At 40.0% G+C, this 7,312-nt stretch overlaps 1 pseudogene; it reads right to left on the reverse strand.

Moving 5' to 3' along the window:
- Positions 1-1,952: 1,952 nt before the first annotated feature.
- LOC149226469 (pentatricopeptide repeat-containing protein At3g12770 pseudogene) lies at positions 1,953-6,802 on the reverse strand (annotated as a pseudogene).
- Between the last annotated feature and the right edge of the window lie 510 nt (positions 6,803-7,312).

Consider the following 7,312-nt stretch of genomic DNA (forward strand, 5'->3'; position numbering starts at 1 on the left):
AGGAACCAAAAGAAATCGACAGATACACATGCCAAAATAAGCACATCCTATGCTCTTATCTACATATGAGTCTAGCAATTTTGAAGAAGCCAATCACGATGAAAATTGGATAGTAGCAAGGAATGAAGAATTTGATTAGATTGAAAAGAATGGCACATGGGAATTGGTCCCATGACCAAAAGACAAAAATGTCATTGGAACATAATGGGTCTTCTGGAACATGCTGAATGAGGATGGACAGGTTACCAGGAACAAGGCAATATTGGTCTGTAAAGTATACGCACAGGGTGAGGGAATAGACTTCGAAGAGACATTTGCACCCATCACTAGAATGGAAGCCATCATGATGTTTTTGGCCTATGCTTGTTTGAGAAAGATCATGGTGTATCAGATGGATGAAAAGTCAACATTCCTTAACAGAGAACTAGAAGAAGAGGGATACATAGAACAACCTAAAGGATTTATGCTTACTGACAAAAGGGATTATGTTTGTATGTTGAAGAAGGCTTTATATGGTCTCTTAGAGCTTGGTATGCCCATCTAGACAGGTACTTGCAGAAACAAGGGTTCAAAAGAGGAAATGTCGATAACAACCTTTATGTGAAGATTGAACAAGACAATTTGACCATCATTGAAGTATATGTGGATGACATCATCTTTGGCAGCGATGATGACATGTTAAGCAAGAAGTTTGCATCAGACATGTAGAGTGAGTTTGAGATGTCATTGCTTGGTGAGTTGACTTTCTTCAAGATGACAAGGGCATATTCATCTGTCAAACTAAGTATATTAAAGAAATGTTGAAAATGTTTCAAATGGAAGACAAAAAACCTATGTTGCACAGGTTCCCGAACTCGGGGGTGGGGTTCTCGAATCCATCTCGGGTTCTCGTCCCCAAATATCGGATTCGAGTTCAGGTGCTTCTGAGAAGAACCCATAAGAACCGAGTTCTTCATTAAAAAAATTTGGGTTCTTTTGTCTTGATGGATACGAAGAACCCCGATGATTGTTACTTGGAACCCCAAAATCGGGTTCTTTTGGGTTCTTTGGGGTTCATTTTAGTTTTTATTTTTTTAATTTTTAGTTAATTTAATGGGATTCCGCTAATATTCTAGGTAGCTAGTTCTTCATCTTGCGAGAAGAATTGGAGTACTTATGCCTTTATCCATTTAGTGAAGAGAAATATGTTGGGCTCAAAGAAGGCAAATAACTTAGTGTACGTTCATAGCACACTTCGTCTCATATCTCGAAAAGACCTTGGATACAAGGAGGGTCCTTTCAAGAGATGGGACCAATACACAAATGATGCTATGTGTGTGTACGAGGAGATACAACCAGATGGCCTTATTGAACTACCCCCAGTTGCTATGGATGAGCAAGAGCCTCAAGAAGAGAGTGATTCCTACCTAGAGAGCATGCTAAGTGAAGATCTAAGTGATGCTGATGACATGGCTTGAGGAAGCCATTGTTCACTATTAGCTATTTTTATTTTAGTATTTTAAAATTTCCTAGTTCTTGTTTGGAGATGCCTTAAGAAAAATTTTGAATGTAGTATGACAATGGACATATATCATGATTCTTATTAATATGTAAACTCCAATTTGCACTTGATATCAAACTAGAAATTTTGAAATTTCATTATGAATGTTGAATGTTCAATGATGTGCATATTTAAATATTTAAAGTTTAAATCATAAATATTTTAGTTTTCTTGTTTAAAGTTGAAAAATATACAAATTCATATATATTATAATTTATAAAATATAATATTTATGTATATATACACACACACACACACATATATATATATTATAATAAACCTCCGACGAACCCACGCGCCTTGTTTCAAAAAATGAAGTATCCATTCCCAAACCCACGTTTCCTGGCAACATAGCAAAAAACCGATTAACACACCAATGTTGACTTGTTGCAAGCTGAGCATGGATGATATATCTAGGGATGCAGACCAAAGACTATATAGATCAATGATTGGCAGCCTATTGTATGTACCAACTTCTGGGCTAGATGTGATACAGGTAGTTGGACTGATAGCACATTTCTAAGTAGCACCAAAAGAGTCCAATGTTGTTGCACTAAAGAGAATGTTTTGATACCTCAAGGGAACAACAAATTTTGGCCTGTGATATCCAAAAGGAAATGACTTAACCATCACTGCTTATACAGATGCAGATTTGGTAGGCAGTGTTGATGATCGTAAAGCACTAGTGGAGCAGCCTTTTTCTTAGGTGGTTGTCTTGTATCATGGTTGAGCAAGAAGCAGTCTTCAGTCTCCTAGTCCACAACGGAAACATAATAACATAATACATAACGACATCCAACATGTACTCAGGTCATCTGGATGAAACAAACGTTGCAGGATCTTTACGTGAAATTTGTTGAGCCCATTCCAATGTTCTGCGTCAACACCAGTGCCATAAGCATCTCCAAGAATCTTGTCATGTATTCGAAAACAAAACACATTCCTATCAAGTATCACTTTGTTTGAGAACAATTTGCAGAAGGAATAAAGGTGGAATATATTGGGACAAGGGAGCAAATAGCTGACATCTTAACCAAACCTTTACCGCAAGAAACTTTTGAGTATCTTCAGCAGAAGCTTGGGATTCTTCCAGGTTCACATTGATGTCCATTTCATCCAGCCCAACAGATAGGGGGAGCAGAGTCAGCTTGCAAGTAAACAATAGCAGGCAAATTGTCAGGGGGAGTCACCCTTTGCCCGATTTCTACAAAGAAGTGAAAGAATGTACTAATCATTGCCTCTGAAATGCATCGAAAAGTCAATGAATTATTTTATTGGATTAAAATCAGGAATCCGACATCTGAAGGTTAGCTAAAGAGTCCAGTACGGATTAAAAAATGTATCATAAGGTTGGTCATTTCCTTGCGGAATGTCAGGGAAAGCACCAGCACTAAGCATGAAAGAGATTCATGGCAACTCATAGAAGAGGATCAAGAAAAAATGAACTTATACACTCTTGGTCAGGATCATTCTTGTGTGCCAGATCAGATATTTGATAGTTGTATGAGTTGATGTATAAAATGGCCAGTTTGATGAGGAAAATCAACGACATTTGAACTCTTGGGAAGCAATAGCGAAAGAAAAGAGGAAGCAATCCCTAAGCCACCCAGATCTCAGCCTTAAAGGTGGTGAGTATGTTCTGTCGAAAGTTATTTTCTTGGACCTTGGTATTTTGTCTACAAAGACAGCTGGGTCAGAACTTTTGGCTTTCAGTTTCGAAAGGTTCTGACCACAGTATTATCCTTTTATTATGTAAGTCTCATCTTTTGAGTATGGCAAACTATGTATTCAGGTTATGTTGGGGACATTTTGGTTACAGATGCTGTACTGGCCAGGCATTTAGCTGTCTCCTATGAGAGTTAGTGAATTCAAGGTGCCTTAGTCTATCAAAAAAATAAGCTGTCCACAATTTGCATGCATCTTGTCAGATAATCTATAACCCAAGGTCAGCATGGCCCAACAAAGCTCTTACGACTCATTAAAGTGGCTCAGTTAGCATAAGAGAGCATTGTACAACTACATGCATAAATTCAGTGAGCATGGGACACACAACCTGATACTGAAACTGTCAGTGTGGGTTTGGTCTAGTAGCCAAGATTTTCCCCGCTAACGGGTGCCTAATCGATTGAAAGAGCACATGTAGCACAGCATAATATTTTACTGCTGGAATCACCATTAAGAAGAGCAATAGTGGACTCTGCTTTGGGCCCGTATCCTGGCTTACTTCGTGGGAATGAAATAACGTCCTTTAGTTGGGTTGCTGAATCCTGCCTGAATGATAGACCTAGTACCCAGCCCATGAGCCCTTATACATCATATATATAAAGATATGTTGCTTCATCTTTACAGAATCATTTGTAAATCTGTCCCTGTCACACTTGGTGGGTGCATAAATCCATTTTAGGAATATGCTGCTTCAAAATCTTGGTTTCTGTGATATGGGTGCCTTTGCAAGCCCAAACCTGGTCTGCTTCAACAACATAATATACAAGAACCCTTAAGCAATATGCGTACGTGATTATTATAACATACGAAATTCAGGTGACAATTCACTGAATCGATCATTCTGTCTAATCCTAACCATGTGTGTTTTTATCAGAATGTGCAAAACCAAATGATGCCTTCTAAGATCTCCATATATGAACATTAGTGATGAGAAAATAAATAGCTGGTGCCTGGCTACAACTTATGGCTAATAGCCAGTTTAAATCATCATCCACTTGAATTATCATCACCAATAATCTCCACAAGAACAAATTCCACCCCTAAAATGATGGAACCGATTGGTATCTCTAACAAAAATTTCTCGCCCTACAAACCTGGAGATAAACTTGGTGGTAGTGTGGCAATCACCACACATCCGAAGGTTATTTATAACCCGAATAGGTGTGCCCGGGCATGTATTTATAAGTCCAAAAATAATAGCAAGCTTCTCACTGTGGCCGTAGAGAACGAGTCCCTTATCTTCCTCTTCCACATCTTGTAGCACAAAATTCATGTTGGGTGCATACCCTGCATCCTTCATTTGCCCAGCCAAGCTCTCCAACATAGCATAGATCACCTCTGCTTGTGGATGTGATTTGTCTCCTACATAGAAAGCATGCACCTTATTATCTACCTCAATCCAACTGCATCCTGGATTCTTTATCAACCCCCTATCTCTCATCATTTTTCTTATTTTTGCAACGTCATCCCCTCTACCAGCCGTGGCATAGATATTTGACATCAGTACATAATTTCCAGCATTTTGGGGTTCAAGAACAAAAAGACGTTCTGCCACACGCTCTGCTAACTCTATATTGCCATGCATTCTGCAGGCACCAAGTAAAGCTCCCAAAACACATGCATCAGGTTCAAGTGGCATCTTGTTGATAAAGTGTTGTGCCTCACTCAGACATCCAGATCGACCAAGAAGATCGACCATGCAAGCATAGTGCTCCACAGTAGGCATAATGCCATAATCGTGACTCATGCTCCTGAAATATTGCCAACCTTCATTCACCAGGCCAGCATGGCTGCAAGCAGAGAGAACACTAGTCAAAGTGATGCCATCCGGTGTTACTCTTGCTTTTTGCATTTCATAAAAGAGTTTGAGAGTTTCCTCACCGTGCCCATGCATAGCATGTCCTGAAATTATTGCATTCCACAAAGCCACATCTCTCTGAGGAATTCTGTCAAACACTTGGTGAGCATTGATTATATTTCCACATTTTGCATACATAACTACAAGAGCACTGCCCACAACAGCATCGGACTCTAAGCCACCTCTGACTATGAACCCATGGATTTCCTTGCCTTGTTGCAGAGAGGTCAAATTGGCGCATACAGCAAGAACACTCATAACAGTGACCGAATTTGGTTTCATACCTGACAATTGCATTTTATACATGAGCATCAAGGCCTCGTCACCGAGCCCATTCTGCGCATAACCCGCAATCATGGAATTCCATGTGACCACATCTCTGCGGGACATTTTGTCAAAAACATGGCGTGCATTTTCTATACTTCTACATTTGGCATACATGTCTACAAGAGCACTTCCTACAAAAACATCCGACTCAAATCCACTACTTTTAATATAATCATGAATCTTTTTTCCCTGTTCCAAGTCTGCTAAATTCGCACATGCGGGAAGAATACTAGAGAGCGTAACGGAATCCGCCTTCATGCCGGCCAATTGCATTTGTGAGAAAAGTTTCAAAGACTCAAACCCCTGGCCATTCTGCACATAACCCGCAATTATTGCGTTCCATGAAACCACATCTCTTTCAGGCATTTTGTCAAACACTTTCCGTGCATCTTTTACACTCCTGCATTTAGCATACATGTCTATAAGCGCATTTCCTACAAAAATGTCTTCTTCAAAAGCACAGCGAATTACATAACTGTGAACCAACTTGCCTGTTTGCAGGGCTACTAGACCGGCGCAGGCCTTGAGAACGCTTGGAAAAACAAAAATGTCAAGCTGCATCCCTGTGCATCTCAATTCAGAGAATAAACCCATCGTCCCCTCCCAAACCCTGTGCTTCGCATATCCTCCGATCAGTGCATTCCATGAAAACATGTTTCGTTCAGGCAATTCGTCGAACACATGACGTGCATCCTCAATGCTACCGCACTTGACATACATAATTTCAAGTTTGGTTTCTAGGTAAGTGTTTTTTTCTTCAATCCCTCTTGTGAGCAGATGGGCATGTATTCTCTTGCCTTCCGCCAGAGATTTCGCGCTGGCGCATGAATCTAAGAGATGGGTATAACGATGACAGTCAATTCCAACGCTTGTCATGTCCATACCATGCAGAATGTCAAATGCCTCCTTCAATCGGTTCTTCGGACAAAGTGTTTGAATGTCTTGCGATTCCGCCATTCGATTCATAATGGGTTTCTCAGCGGTAATAGAAATGCTCACTCTGCAGAGTTTATGGAGAAATCCAAAAATCAAGCTCACGCAGGTTCCGTAAATTTCTGAATTCCGCCGATCAGGTAATGTTCCCAATTTTGCAAAACCAGTAATGATCCTCTTGTCCGTCACTCCTGCGTGACGGACCATTTTTTAACGAATTGGAAATTAAAATTGTAATGGAGGTCACACTACAGATTGGGATTTCTTCTTCACTTGCTCCATTGTTTTCCCCTCCCATGGAGAAACAAACTAACCATTGCATTCCGTCTTGGTTGCGGTTTATTGATAAACTGGAACCATTGCACTGTTCAATGTTTGGAACCAATTGGTGTTAAATTTTTTTGAACCATTTCTCAAATGCAATACATCTTTGTTCCGTGTTTCTTTTCATTTTTCGTTTTAAGTAATATTGTTTTATTAATATGATACAGAAAGTTGTTACAGAAAAGCTTGATCTCAAAATTATTGAGCATCAATCATCACCAAAAAATAAATCTGTCTGTCTTTGACTACCCCAACATAGGGGAAACCAATACATGAAACCAGAAACAACCCACACAGGAGTTATCAATGTTGTCAAAAAAAACAGAGAGAGACATTGCATAACTAGAACCATAAACAGTTAACCGAAAAAAACCCATTCAAACTAAGAAGCATCCACCTGGCAAAATAAAAAAGGAGTATCTGGCTGCCACGCGTCAAGACTAGAGATTCTCTTGGGGTCGGTTCCTCTTCGATCCGACGCGTGTATTTGTACCAATCATCGTCTCCCTCAGGCACACCACTTCCCTGAGCTGGATGAACGACCTTAGCGATACCTGTGCCCACATGCATTTCAGACTTGTCGCCCTGTCGGCTTCTCGAGGCCT

The sequence above is a fragment of the Pinus tabuliformis genome, chromosome J, assembly GCF_031772625.1.
Source record: "Pinus tabuliformis cultivar Carrire ecotype Pingquan chromosome J, CPIR1, whole genome shotgun sequence".
Classification (NCBI taxonomy): domain Eukaryota; kingdom Viridiplantae; phylum Streptophyta; class Pinopsida; order Pinales; family Pinaceae; genus Pinus; species Pinus tabuliformis.